This window comes from Panthera leo, chromosome D2 (genome assembly GCF_018350215.1).
Source record: "Panthera leo isolate Ple1 chromosome D2, P.leo_Ple1_pat1.1, whole genome shotgun sequence".
Taxonomy (NCBI): domain Eukaryota; kingdom Metazoa; phylum Chordata; class Mammalia; order Carnivora; family Felidae; genus Panthera; species Panthera leo.
In genome coordinates, this window is record NC_056689.1 from 80,022,955 (window position 1) to 80,037,812 (window position 14,858).

Below are 14,858 nucleotides of genomic sequence, written 5' to 3' on the forward strand. Positions count from 1 at the left end.
AGGCGTGCCCGGTGTTTCTGGCAGAAACGAGGCAGCAGAGGAGGGTCTCCCGTGTGGCTTGGGGTCTGTGGGGCTCTCCAGAGGGAAAGCCACGAGCCACCTGAAGAATGGGAAGCTGATGGCCAGCTTGTCTGTGGAGGGTGTGTGTCTTGGGGGGACCGGACCCTCATTTCCTCCTCATCCGACGTAGCAGTTGAGGCCGCAAATCACGATCTGCACCCCGCAACGTCTGAGCTCTCGACTCACTGCGGTGGTCTTACTTTAACAACACGGTCAGAGAAAGTTGTCCTCAGTTACCCAGCAAATGAGGGGGGACAGGAGACAAGAGTGAGGCTCCAGGGTTAATAATGAGGATTATTATGTATGGTCATCAATTATGCAAAACGCTGGGAGTTACTTTAACAAAGGTCAGAATACAGGTCTGACTATGAGAAGGCAGACTTCCTGGTAGTTAATGGCTAATTTCCCAGCAATGAGGCGCACCTCAAAGATTTATGGCAATAATTACACTTTTTTTTTTTAAAGAGCTAGGAAAGAAGCACAATTTCTAATGACATAAATAATTAACGTAACATCCCAGAGATACTAAGCCCTTTTCAAACCTGGCGAGTTCCCCAAACCTGAACTTCAAACCCGGAGAGTTCCCCAAACCTGAACCGGCCATACTGCGCTAGGGAGACAAAGGTGGTCCCAAAGCAGGTGGGACAGGTGTGGCGGTCATGTTATAAAAATTCACTTTTGTTGGGCTGTAGGAGAGGCAATAACGCAAGGCAGGGAAGGGGGGGGTGGTTCCTAACTCAAACCAATGGGAGAAGGGAGTCCCAGGCAGAGGGAAAGGTGGCCTTGAGCCCCAGAGCTCGGCCGGCAATTTCCATTTGCCAGAGTTCGATCACCGAGCTGCAGTGCAGCCCCTGTCCTCGACGCTGGCATGAAGACAGAACCTCGTGTTAGCCAAGGGGTGAGAGAATTAATTAGTTAATATTTGTGAAGTGCCTTGGAGATGAAAAATGACAGCATTATCATCCGAGGCAAGCCGGGTTTCACACCCTCCTCCTTCCATTACGCCCAAGTGAGGCGTAATCATTCTTTTTGCTTTCCTTTGAATTTTAATTTGTATAATTAGATGGCGTCCTGAAAAATTGATAAGTAGGATCTCGATTATGCAATCAAAGGAAAGATCAGACATCCGCTTACACAAATAGCCTGTGTCCTATTATTTACCAAAAGAAAAAAAGAAGGAAAGGGGCAAAGGACTCCTGTCTGGATATTTTTCGGGCTGGGGGCTGGCCCTTCCGTGGGGGCCCCTCCAGCTGTGGCACCCACCCATGTGGACAGCGAATTCAGAGTCGCACAGCCACCAGGCAGAGTCTGGTGAGGATCTCGTGGCAGTGACCGCTGATGTGCGGAGCCTCGTTCTTTCCCCTCGGTATCTCTTTGAAGCAAGAATGTATGAAATGTGACATTTTCCTCCTTGGCTCTCCCGAGGAGCAAGCTACTTATGAGGACTTAATTAACACAACCCTCCTTCCCGACGGCAGGGACAGGCCTTCTTCAGGGCAGAGCCGCGAGCTAGGGTCTCCGGCTGGGGTCCATGGAGACCACCAGCACCCCGTGCCCCCTGCACGCCAGCCCCGGGCTCCCCGGGCAGTGCCCGCTCTGACAGCCAAGCTCTGTCTTCATTTCTGTGTCTCTGCTCACAGATCAGGCCCCTTTCGGCCACTGAATTTATCACCACAATCGGCAGCTGGCACTATCTCATCAATGCTTCACAACAAATCAGGGTGCACAGAGGGGAGAGAAAGGAGAGGGGGATGGGTCCCTCTTTTGCTCAGACTATGGCCGTGGTGTCTGTCGTGGATGGAAGTAGCATTCTAGAATATTCTAGAACCACAAGTATGTGGAATGACCGTTGCGTGAGCAGGATCTGCATTCGTGAAAAAGGGATGTTTTTACGTTCCCAAGGGGAGTGGAATGCGTGTGAAAATATTCAGCGCAAAGCAGCGGGCTGCAGAGGGCCGCGCGTGGCCTTCCTCCTTTGGTGAGCCAGCCCCTGGCATGCGGGAGCCAGCCATGGATACCACTCCCTCCGGCTGAGGCTGGGAGGGACACCTCAGTGGAACTAAAGAAATGTCAGAAGGGAAGTCAGGTGTTTGTAGAAGTAGGATCCCACTGCCAAACCTTACGAGAAAACCACTGCATTCTGCCCCAGAAAGGGAGATCCTAAAATTGCAGGGTAAACCGCAGGAAGGTCTACTTGACCTTTTATTTTAGCTTGAGAGGAGAGGTGATCTAGGGCTGAAAGGTTTGGTGTCAGTGAATCTGGCTCATTTCAGAAGAGGAAAGATGCTTGCATGAGAAAGGTACTTAGATTCTCGTTACTGCCAGAAAGGAGCAGCGAGGATGGGAGGTTTACTCCACGTGGATTTCCAAGAGAAACTCGAGAATTCAAAGCGGGGACAAACAGGAAGAAGAACACTTCATTTTATAACCACCTGCTTGCATATCAAACACAAAACAAACACCCAAAACCGAGTACAAGAGAAATGGATGTTACCCCCATCCAATGAGGTCTAAAATATGGGCAGATTGATTTTATCAAACGTGACCATTAGCAACCCACCTGCCGGGACCCAAAACACTACAACCTAGTCCTTGCTCATTTACATTTTTTTTTGATGTTTATTTATTTTGAAAGAAAGCAGGTACAAGCGGGGAAGGGGCAGAGAGGGAGGAAGTGGGGGGGGGGGGAGAGAATGAATGAATGAGTGAATGAATGAATGAATGAATCACAAGTACGCTCCCTGCTGTCAGGGCAGAGCCCAACTCGGGGCTTGTACCCACCAACTGTGAGATCATGACCCGAGCTGAAATCAAGAGTTGGGACTCAACTGACTGAGCCACCCGGGCACCCCAACTGATTTACCTTCTTAAAATCACAAGTTTTTAAGATGCTCTCTGTTTCTTTATTCCGATTCCTAGTCTCCATAACACTAGGCAGACAAAGAAATTTACACAAAGTAATTCATGTCTTTCACAATGAAAATTCACCTAAAACCATGGCGATTGCCTTCAATTCTTTTCATGAAACCTACTGAAACATTATGTTCATAAAGATAGACCAAGTTTCAGGATATGCTAACGAATTACTATTATCACAGTCAAGCAAGAGCTGCCAAATCCTGAGTGAACCCTTGGAGCCCTCCAAGTATATTGCACTGTTCTTTCTGCCAAGGGGCCGAGAGGCTGGCATCATCCAAGGTAAGGAGAGACGGCCCCCTGCAGTCCCGGCAGCGAAGGCTCCCACCTTCCCCAGCCTGGGGTCCCTAAAGGAACAGCAGCACTCCTCAGGTTTCCTTCACCCCATCCTACAAGGCTCCACCAGCCTGTGAGTGACCCGGGAGGGCGGTACCCATCAGGCTAGGGCAGCATACCGCCCTTGCTGGCACAGGCAAGGACCCTGTGTGTGGTGTGGATCCAGCACGTTGGGGGGCAAGGTCAGCACGTTTTACTAGAGCCTTGACGATGCTGGCCCAACAATGACAACTGCCCAGAAAGCCCTCTCTGGCTCTTCATGGAGACCCAGTAAAGTCGCTGGTCTTCAGGCTATCGCAAAAGGACCTGTTCCACCATCTTTGGAGGCCAAACGGGAACAACAGATTCCGTTCTGGGGAAGAGAGCTGGAGAGAGTCCTCTCATCAGGGGATCTGGCTTTTGTTTAGTAGATTCTTATCTGGAGAGCCAAATGAAATCGAGACAAGACAAACGTTCTACAGGGGTCAGGGGACAGCAGGAAAAACACTGGCCTAGCCTTTGGTCAAATGGCTGACATAATACCACAATTAACAGAAGTATTCGAACTTCATTTTAAGGAAGAAAATGAAGTTTTGGGGGGGGGGGATGATCAACTTGTGGGAAATCAGCTTACTGAAGTCAATTTTGTAAGTGTCTCAAAGCTACTACTGCTCCTTGATTGTTTGTTCAGTAGCTTTGGGGCATATTTAGGTTTTTGTGAAAGGGGGAAACCCGGGTGCCTGGGTGGCTCAGTCGGTTATCGGCTCAGGTCATGATCTCATGGTTCATGGGTTCGAGCCCCACATCAGGCTCTATGATGACAGCTCAGAGCCTGGAACATGCTTCGGATTCTGTACCTCCCTCTCTCTCTGCCCCTCCCTCACTTGTGTTCTCGTTCTCTCTCTCTCTAATAAATAATAAAAACAATTTTGAAAGGGGAAACCCATGGCTCAGACATCACGTGGCATATAACAAGGGGCACAGGTGACTCGGAGACCCCCTCCCCGTGCCCCAGAGGTAACCAGCAGGACCTTCTGATATACACTGAAGGTTCACTCTGGTTCCTGAAGCCAGACCTGTACATTGTTTGGCAAGGCCGTTCTTCTTTCCCCAGGTAACTCCCAGGAGCCAAGCCTAGGGTGACAAGGTCACACCCTGGTCACATGCCCTCAGTCCGTTCCAAGGGTCCCATCCACACATCTTCAGACAGAAGGTGCACAGACAGCTTGATTAGCACAGGTCCGCCATGCTTTTCCAACACCCAGGGGCCTGGCAAGCTTCAGAAGTCAGGTGCATTTTGGTTTTTAAAAGGCAATACAGAGCTCACACCATATTACTGTGGACCCCCAAATCAACCATTAAGATTTCCACCATACAGGATGCAAAAATTATCCTCAACACTTCAGGCCAGGGTCAAAATCCGCTGCCAAATGGATTACAAAAGAAAGAAAAGAAAGAAAGTTTTGAAGGGTGCCTGGGTGGCTCATTGGTTAAGGGTCCCACTTCCGCTCAGGTCATGATATAACGGTTCGTTAGTTCGAGCCCCGAGTCGGGCTCTGTGCTGACAGCTGGGGGCCTGGAGCCTGCTTCGGATTCATGCATTCGTTCATTCTCTTTCTCTCTCAAAAATAAACATTTAGGGAAGAAAAAGTTTTGAAAGCTTTTCTTGGGCCTGGAATTTTATTCTTTCCATCCAAACCCCAGCAAAATATTCTCTGGGGCTCTGAAGGAGACAGAGATGAAGGGCAAAGACCATGTAGCCCAAAGAGCTGGGAAGGTCACAAACCTAGAAAGCAGTCTTCTGGCATGAAGAACCCCACTGCCCATGGGCGAGGCCCACGAGGCTAGAGGCTGCCACCAGGAGGGAGCAGATGTCAAAGGCACTCTTCTGCTCAGACCAGCTCCCCGGCCAAGGATGCCGAGCGTGTCCTTCAGCTTGGGTTGTTAGCACGTGGAAATTCGTTTCCTGGTGTTAAATGTAAAACTCAAAAATTCTCAAGATTTTCACGTGCTAACAACTATCACCAAGAACAGAACCGATTCATGATTTTCTTAATTGGTTGTTTTGTGTTATAATGAAAACTAAGTGTTGGTCTACCCAAGCTGAAGGAAAATGAGATGCACTGCGTTCAGGATTTTCACACATTTTTAAAGCCCTTGACTTACAAGTATGCTTCAAAATTAATATATTCATTTTCGTAATAAAATAGCCTTTAGGAACAAAAGCAAACAAAACAAGAAAAGGCGAGGAAACACATTTTCATTTAAATTAAGAAATGCAGAACACCAACTTTTACTCCCACGGTGTTGAGACCGAGGAACTATAGACACACGGGTTAATTGTTCCTTTCCTAATTTTCTGACCCTGCCCTCCTTTGGCATGACAATCTTGACCTGTAGCGGGGAAGTCTGCGTGGACAGGATGAAGGGTGTAGCGTCTCAAGTTCTCTGTGAACAGAGGAAGTTCTGCGATGACCAGACAGCTCATCTCCCGCTCCGGACCGAATGTAAGAAACCACTGCAGGATGTTTGCATCCGAGTGAGGAAAAGTCAGCATCCTACACAAGAAGCATCCGGAACGTCCGAAAGTTCTCATGAAAGGCCTGCAGAGGGGCCTTGGCCGTGGTTGAGGCTTTTGGGGTGGCCTCTCCAATGCCCCCAAGGTAACCCGAGGGTACTGTCCGCAGCCTGTGAGAAGCCCTGTGTATGCTTGCTGTGGTCCAGGGCAGAGGAAAAGCAGGGATAACTAACGGCCAGTAAGGGCTTGGACCCTGGGGGTCAACCAAGGCAGGCGTCACCAGGGGACAGCTACCTGGGGACAGCTACCTGTGTTAGTGGGGAGTGTGCTACACGTTATCCTATGGCTGGCTCAGTTCAAAGAGCACGTGACTCTTGATCTTGGGGCTGTGAGTTTGAGTCCCACACTGGGTGTAGAGATTAAAGATAAATTAATTTGAAAACAGCCTATGGAATGGAGGGTGGGGAGGGCAGGAGGGTGGAGAGTAGAGAACACGTGACACTTTTAAGGCGGTTTGGATTGTTTGGTTTCTTCCAACACAGATGGATTGCACTTGAATCGAAATGTCTGATAAGGACAATTTTATAGGAATTGGTTAACAAATAAATGAACCGCAGGGGCGCCTGGGTGGCTCGGTCGGCTAAGCGTCTGACTTCAGCTCAGGTCATGATCTTGCGGTTTGTGAGTTCGAGCCCGCCCCTGTCGGGCTCTGTGCTGGCAGCTCGGAGCCTGGAGCCTGCTTCGGATTCTGTGTCTTCCTCTCTGTCTCTGTCTCTCTCTCAAAAATGAATAAATGTTAAAAAAAAAAATTTTTTTTTTAAATGAACTGCAATAAGGTCTTGAATTTTTACAAATCTTCGTGTTAGATTTTGAAGACCTCTGCCTCTTGATTTCTTGCCACTGGGAGGCCCGGAATCCTTGGCTGCCAGCCCAGAGGAGGGGACTTCCTTAGGGGACACAACTGCTCTGCTGCCCCTGAGGATTCCAGCCTGGTCTCTGGACGCTGTGCACTCCGGAATCCACGCGTGAGGTCGTGCCGTCTGCAGTCCTGGCTCGCTGGCAAAGCTAAGGGAAACCACAGGCGTGGGGCGGACCTTCTCCTGGTCCAGTCCTTCCCAGGAGCAGGACTGGCGCCCAGTGATGGGGCCCTTCAGCCGGCAGAGGGCACTGCACACCCTGCGTGGCCTTCCCGGGCCCCAGAGCCCTGAGTCGCTGTGCTGAGGGACTCGCCCGGTTGACGGATTTCAACCCCCCAGTTGGGCTCTACGAGAACCAAGAGGCAATGAGGCTCGACACCTCCAGAAGGAAAGGTCTGGGCTGATTTCAGGATGGCACACTGCACTTTCCCTCCATCTCCGGATGCAAAAAGAACCCGTACCTCCCACTCACCCTTAAAGCAACAGAAGTTTAGATTTAGGCACATGATCGGCCAGGGAAGAGGGAACCCAGGCAGGCCGCCCTGTCATCTAGGGCCTGGGCTCGGCAGTGGAGGCTCCCTGATGCAGGAAGGGCATGGCCACCCTGAAGGTTGACATTCTATTACACCCTTGCTTCTTGTTTAAAGACACATCAGTGAGGAATGGGCCATAGTGAGGAAAACGAAAACAATGTGGCAGGGACGTAACGTTCAAGGAGAGGAAAGCAGAGACGGTGAAAAAGCAGAGCTTTCCACCACAAAGCTCAAGACTACGTACACCTGCCGAATTGATTGTGCAATTCTCCCGGACCCCCAGCATGGTGCGTTGTGAGACACCGATGACCTCAGAATACACAACCTTTTCAGGACGCACTAACTTGGAGAGGGAGGTGAAAAAAGCGAACGTTTCCCACCATATTCCGGAATGGAGATTCTGAGCGGCAGGCACGGGGCTGGTTTCGTCCATCGACGCTGAAAGCAGGGGTGATGCCGATGCCTCGTCGGATCTCCTCAGCTCAGTAAGACCAGCATCCTCTCTGAGCACCGGTTCGAAGCCCGGGTTGCCATGGCGACGGACGCCCCTGGGCAGCACAGCTGACTCTTGGCCTGGCTGTCCCACCTGACCCCCAATTCAGCCTTCTCCAGGAAGTGTCCTGGGACTCTCTCCTCCCCTTTTCTCTCAGCACCTGACACAATGCCCTCCCCATCACGTACCCGAACACATCGATTTGGAGAAGGCTCCTCCGTAGCGCCCACTTGGGGGTAGACGACCCAGCGAGGTGTGCGGGCCACCTGGTGGCCGAGGAGAAACTGGAAGAGGCTGACAGGCATGGCCCGACCAGGTCAGAGGCCGGCGGGAGAGGGGGATTTGAGGTGTTCTGCTGGAGATAAAGTCAGCCATGTGAAATGCTGGCCGTCTGGGACCCTTTGTTCATTTCCAAAAACAAAGTGTCTGGAAAGATGATCTCTAACACTAGGAAGAGCTAAGAGCTCACTCTGAACCTGCTTGCCTGTCCAAAGGAGCAGGGAGGCTCAGCCTCCCAAGTGTGGTGCTGGCTGGGTCACAGAAGCCAGTCGAGGACCAAACCGAATAGAATCCTGAGCAGCTCTACTCAAACCTACGGCCCAGCCCGGCCAGGGGAGAAAGCGACCGGTGCCCCGAGAGACGCCCCATGACACAACTTGGCTTATCGCTTCTCCTGTCTCAGGAGCCAACACTTCAGGGCACCAGCAGCAGGCACGCCATGGGACAGGAGTGTCCCCAGTGCAGAGGGGTGGCCCCTCTTTTATTCCAAAGGAGACGTTGCTTACACAAAAGCAGATACGCAGGAAATTCAACTCAGACCTCGGGAACAGAGTAGTAAGTTTGTTTTATGACAACGGATGTTCTACATCCGGATCTTTACAAATACCCAAATCTCGCCCTAACATTTCTCTACAAGAGAAGTCACCAGGCTGTAGTCACGGAGGCCTCTGTAAGCCCACGCGGCACTGTCTCAGGTGACAGTTTTAAGGAAATGAGACGATGGAATCAAACATCCCTAAGTCCACAAAGTTTCTCTCTTTTTTAAGTTTATTTTTCAAAGGGGGGTGGGGAAGGGAGGGAGACACAGAACCCGAAGCAGGCTCCAGGTTCTGAGCTGTCAGCACAGAGCCCAACATGGGGCTCGAACCCACAAACTGCACAATCATGACCTGAGCCGAAGTCGGATGCTTAACCGACGGAGACACCCAGGTGCCCCCCCACAAAGTCTCGACTTAAAAGTTCTTCCCAGACCTGATCTTTTCAACCCGAGTCACAAAAAGGAAAATCTTAATCTTACGTGTAGCTACTTAACAAAATGAAATGCAACAGCTTGCAGCTATTTATTTTGCTTAGCACAGTTTTAATGTGGAGGATGGGGGGTGTAGCGGAAACCCGGGAGGGGGGAGGCGGGCTTTGTATCCATGACTGCAACTGAAGGAGCCTGGCCAGCTGGCAGTCAGATGGGGGAGGAGAATCGGGTGACACTTCTAGGTCACACAGATTCATTTTTGCTGATCAAATTCGAGAAGGGAGCCACTCCATAGCTCCTTTTGTCTTTCTGGTTCGGGGTATTATTCCTGGAGTTAAATGGTCTTCTTGAATCATTTCCCCCCAGTCACAGGGGCCCCCGGTTCTGTTCTCCAAGTCTTTGGTGGGTAAACGATATTGTTTTTACGTTTATCGTAGCCCAGAATGTTCTGAACTGTGGCTAAAATATCCGTTGGTGTGGAGAGGATGCTGGAACCGGGGGGAGGGGGCGGCTCCCCATGGGAATCTTCCAGAGGGGTGAATCTCTGTCATGGCGAAGGGCTCTTCACAAACAGGGCAAACATCGGATGGTTCACATGAATACAACCACCTGTTTAGATAATCACAGCTCACCACGTGCCGATGCCGAAAGATACTGATTTTATGTGAAATCCTATTCAGGAACTCCTGACAAGGTGATGGCCATTTAAAACTCTGCTCTAAGCGGGGCACCTGGGCGGCTAAGTCAGTTGAGTGTCTGACTTCGGCTCAGGTCATGACCTCTTGGTTCGAGAGTTCAAGCCCCACATCGGGCTCTGTAACGGACAGCTCAGAGCCCGGAGCCTGTGTCTCCCTCGCTCTCTGCCCCTCCCCCACTCACGCTCTGTCCCTCTCTCTCTGACAAATGAATACATGTTAAAAAAAAAAAAATTCAAAAAAAAAATCTACTCGGAACTAATTTATGGGGATGCTGTATACCCTGGAGCCCCCTCCAGACAAAGAACAGACAGAGGACGGGAGGCTCAGAGAAGGCGGGATATGTCTGGACACTATGTTTATGTCCCGGACCGGACAGCATGTGCAAATGGCACAAGATGTCATTCTACGGCAAGGCAGGTTCCCGAAAGCCCACCCTTGCAGCCCCGACTGCGTATTATGGTCTGCTTGTCCGTATCAGAACACCCAAAAGGGATTCACACACGTTTTCAGCGGACTGCCCACGGTCACAGCAAGGGTGAGTGCCCTGTTACACGGACTGAATCGTGTCCCCCCAGCCTCCCCAAATTACATTCAAGTCGGACGCCCCAGTGCCTCGGAATGTGACCTTATTTGGAGACACGGTCTTTATGGAGGGAGACAAGGTCTTTATGGAGGTAATCACGTCATCGTCAGGGTGGGTCCTAGTCCCACAGGACTGGGGGTCCTTATGAGAAGGGGAAATTGGGGACACTGGGCTATGGACAGAGGGACGATATGTGAGGACACAGGGAGGGGATGACCATCTACAAGCCAAGAAGAGAAGCCTGGAAGAGGTCCTTCCTTCCCAGTGTGCACAAGAAACTAACCCTGTAGGCATCCTGCTCAGACTCCTGGCCCCCAGAACCGTGTGACAATGCATTTCCGTGCTTTCGGCCACCCGGTGGGTGGTACTCGTTTACAGCGGCCCTACGAGGCTGATTCACGCCTGCTGGTGATACCGGGGACGGCCGCCCCAAGACATCGTCTGGGATCTCGCACCAGTGATGCTTCGGGAAGCTCAGATCACCCTCGCAGGGGTCCCGGCTGGGGTGGAGGGGTGGCCCCCACAGGGTGTGACGTGTCGAGAATCCTGGCTTTATCACACAACACCAGTGCCGACCCACCCGAGTCTGGCCGTGGTCCCCGAAAACTCAGCACACACAGGCACACCCAGGAGCTGCCGGCCCAGCCACCAAACTCCTGCGGCATGAGCGGTCGCCTCCTCGAAGACGGGGACCCGTGTTTTCAGGGAGAGACGCCAAGAGAAAAAGGTCCTCACCGTTCCCTTCAACTGTGTTCTGCTCCCCAAATCTGAGAATTCGCTGTTTCGAACACACTATGGTCGCTGATACGACAGAAGAGACAAAAACACGACGATACCCTCGAACTACACTGGCACCAGGTTACGCTACCTACAGGACAGAGAACGCTCCCAGAAAGCCACCGAAACGCTCTACGTCCCCAGCTGCCCACGCTGACAGGAGGCCCGCGATACACCCGGTTCTGTGAACTCTGGGATAGGCTGTACTGTCCACGTGTCAGCAATGCCCACGGGCCCGGAGAACACAAAGTCCTCCTTGAACTTCGCAGGTGCTTCCAGCGAACTCCCAGGTGCGTTCAACATGCACGGAGTTAAACTAAGGCACGCTGGGGTCTCCGCTCTGACTCACGCACACCCATCCGTCTGGGGACATTAAAAAGATCTGTCAGGGGCCGGGCCCCACATTAAGGATGCAGCCTTCCAGGCCACCCTCGGCACAGCAATTCACTGGATTAACAGGCCCTCTCGCTTTCCTATTCTTAAAAGTGGTCCTTGAACTGCAGCTACTATTAAAGTCGAGCGCTCCTAATCAGAGATAAAGGAATGCAGGTAACATGAATGCGGTCTGCATTTTCAGAGCATAAACATAGCCCATTCCTGCAACAGGAAGGACAGATGGCAGTCCCGAGATGTCAGCAAGCCCCACCCAGAGCCCAAAGGGCAGAAAAGGAGAGCAGCGGTACTGCATGAACGAACACACACGCGCACGCACGTGTACGCCCTGACGTTTTCTTGGAACCACAGCTTTTCTGGAACATTCTGAGACTGGAGGAGTGACCAACTCCAAACTGCTGCTGCCTTCACAGGTGTGACAATAGGAGTCAACCACCCTGGGTCACTCCCTGCTCAGGTTTCTGCTCATCCCCGAGGGGCCCCCACGTCACTTCCCACCCAAGCAGCTTTGCAGAGGCATTGCTAGTGCAAGAATCTGGAAACCCAGGAGCCACTTTGGGCCACATGGGCCAGGCCGAAAATGTGGCAGTTACGTCTCATTTAGCTGTACGAACCACAATTAACACTGCCCGCCCCCCCACGCCCCGCAAAAGGCGGAGCTCCCCAGACCCAAGAGGGAATTACCCGCATAAGTAAGCCAAGAGATCAGCCAAAGACCAACTGGTTTGTAAGCTCATCAGGGAAACAAAGTCCAGGTACAAAAACACGCCCAGTTTCCAGAGCGGGCAGCTCCCCCGGTATAGACCCGAATGGCTGGGGTGTTTGTTACTTTAGCAACAGCGAATGCTTGCAGAGTGCTTAATGTGTGACAGACACTGTTGTGGACGCTTTTGAGCGTGAAGTCACCCAACACGCACAGGAGTAGCCGGCCAGCACGCTCCACTCTGCTAAATTCAATACACGATTGTGCAGTCTACGCTGCAAACAACACACCCAGCACCACCTCAGTTGTCAAACCTGCTCTGGGGTGGCTTTGGGCAAGTCTCCCACACCCCAGGTGATCCCAGGACAGGGGTACAACCCCAGCCCAGACGCTCTCAGAGGAGTGAGCCCAGAGGAGGCTCAGATCAGGGCCTGAGGGATCAGCGACGGCAGCTCAAAACTCCCTCCCCTCCAGGAACTTGCTGGTCGGTCTCCCAGCTGAGCTTGCGGTTACTTTCAGGTCAAGGCTAAAATACCAACACGCTCTCCCTGCCTCCAGAACAGATCCCGCGTCTGCGCTCTCGGAGTAGGGATGTGAGCTACAGACACTTTGGTGGATTTAGGACCTCTGACATGATCACTCCCAACCGCCTGCCCCAGGCAGTGACTTGTCCAGGTCACACGGGCTGCCATGATGTCACCTACGAGGGACCCACCTCCCGGGTCACACCCGGGGAACTCCCAGTGTCTGACGAGCTACAGTCATGGCACACATCTGCATGCGATCCCTGTAGATTCTAGAAGTTTCTCTCACAGGGACACATCGGGTCCTTTGTTACACTCCTGGCTTGTGAGTCTCCATCAGACCTTTTCTTCAAGTCACGGCTTCCCCCCAGCTCAAGATCCACGTGCTTCCAGCGGCGGCTCTGCCCAGCTCCCTGGTACCCAAGGGTGGGCTCGGCTCCCCCTCCCAGGTCCGAGAGGGACAACAGGAAGTGACAGAAACAGGAGGCGGGGTGATCTTATTCTCGGAGAGGAGCTCAGGACGGGGTAAACAGAATCTGAGAAACAAAACTCAGGAAAATGGCTTCCCTAAAATATGGTGAGGTCAGCGAGTAGAGACAGCCCTAACAACACTTACAAGAAAAAACATCTGTCAGTGTCGAAAGGTCGGCAGGAAGTGAGTGGGATTTACACGGCCCTGATTGGCCAGACCAATACTCCTAGAAAGAGACACACACATGGCTTAACTCAGCCCGGAGAAACAAAAAACCCCTTTCAATTGTCCTCTGACTGGCCCCCGCCGCTCTCTAAACAAGAGGCCAAACTCTGAGCTATGAAATCCGTCTAGGACCCTGACTGGCAATTAGCTCTTTGTTCATTCACTGATCAGCCACCGAGGCTAAAATACTCCTGAATGAGCAGTCTTTGGGGAATGATGTTCTTGCTGTGTGTCTCTCTCTGTTGCCTCTTGGGGCCACAAAATCTCCAGTTTCGCTGTTTTGGTTGGAAAACAACGTGGGTCCCTTGAATAGCGAACATTTCAATAAATCCATCGTTACAAAAACCAAAACAAGAGGTTTCTTTGGAAAAACAGGAAGTCTTGGTACATAACATGGCTTAAAATAGAGCCAAGTTCATTTGTCGACAAAACCTCAGCCTCCAAAGCCTGTTGGCCTGATTTGTCCAGGATCCAATTTACCTTTTAATCCCTGTTGGAGGAACCCATCCCGCTCCCTCAGGCGACAGGCTGGCCTGGTCTTTGTTATTGCTCTGACACAGGTCACAGAGCTGGCTGGCCAGGCCGCTTCCTGTCCACAAGCCCTGGAGTACAAGTGTCAGGAGAAGCCAGCCCCAGCACAGCCCGCAGCGGGAGGCAGGCCTGGTGCTTTTCATAAACCCGGGGGCCCGTTTCAGGCTTGCTCTTCGGAATCACGTAAAACTTGGAGGCCTTCTGCAATTAATGTTCTGTTTGTTCCTTGCGGACAGTTACAGAGCTTTACAGAAGTCCTGGCCGGGGAGCCAATACTCTGGGCTACGACTACCTGAACTTAACCCTTGGGCAGCGGGCAAAGTAGGGTGCCCAGCTTTATCCATGTCTGGAAGAACGAGCCTCTTTCTTACTTAAGACAAGGCAGGAAGCAAGCCAGGAGTTTACTATTTCCATTCTTCCCAAAGATATCCAACTTTCAAGAATACAGGCACACGGAAACTCCCAAGGAAATGATACAGAAAGTTCTTCCACTGGCAGAGAAAGCCATCCCCGTGCGTGAAGCTGCCCTTTCCCCAGCAATTTTTGCCTCTGCTTCTTAACCACCAAGCACAAGGATGGATGTGTTGGCCCAGCAGGGCGTGAGCGTGTATCACAATTATCCCCTTGTTCAAACACGAAACCACACGATGCACGTGGAGAGATCAGACGCTCAAGTCAGCCGAATTCTTACAGACATCGTCATCGCCAAACTCCACTGGCCCAGGTCTGTTGGGTCTTCTAGGACCCTTCCAAGTTTCCTCACCGCCAGGGAGGGCAGAAGAAGGTTCCCGCACATTAGAGTCTGGCCTGAAAACTGTGTACTATGTTAAGTCTTTTCTATGCGGTTGCTGATCCAAAGGGGAATTAAAAAAATTTTTAGAAGTCCAGGCTTAGCTAGAAATGCTAAGTTGTTTCAGGATTCTGGTGGGTTTTGGTTTACAGAGGTGAAAA

General features: G+C 51.6%; 1 protein-coding gene across 5 annotated transcripts in view; it reads right to left on the reverse strand.

Moving 5' to 3' along the window:
* Positions 1 to 14,858, reverse strand: part of CTBP2 (C-terminal binding protein 2) — a 159,598-nt gene that overhangs the window by 49,953 nt on the left and 94,787 nt on the right. The window contains exon 1 of one of the 5 annotated variants that reach the window (XM_042907430.1): positions 7,941 to 8,693. The exons of the other annotated variants lie outside the window; for them this stretch is intronic. The gene's annotated coding sequence lies outside the window, so the exon portion shown is untranslated. Of the gene's footprint in view, positions 1 to 7,940; positions 8,694 to 14,858 lie in introns of those variants that run through there. 5 annotated transcript variants of the gene reach the window in all.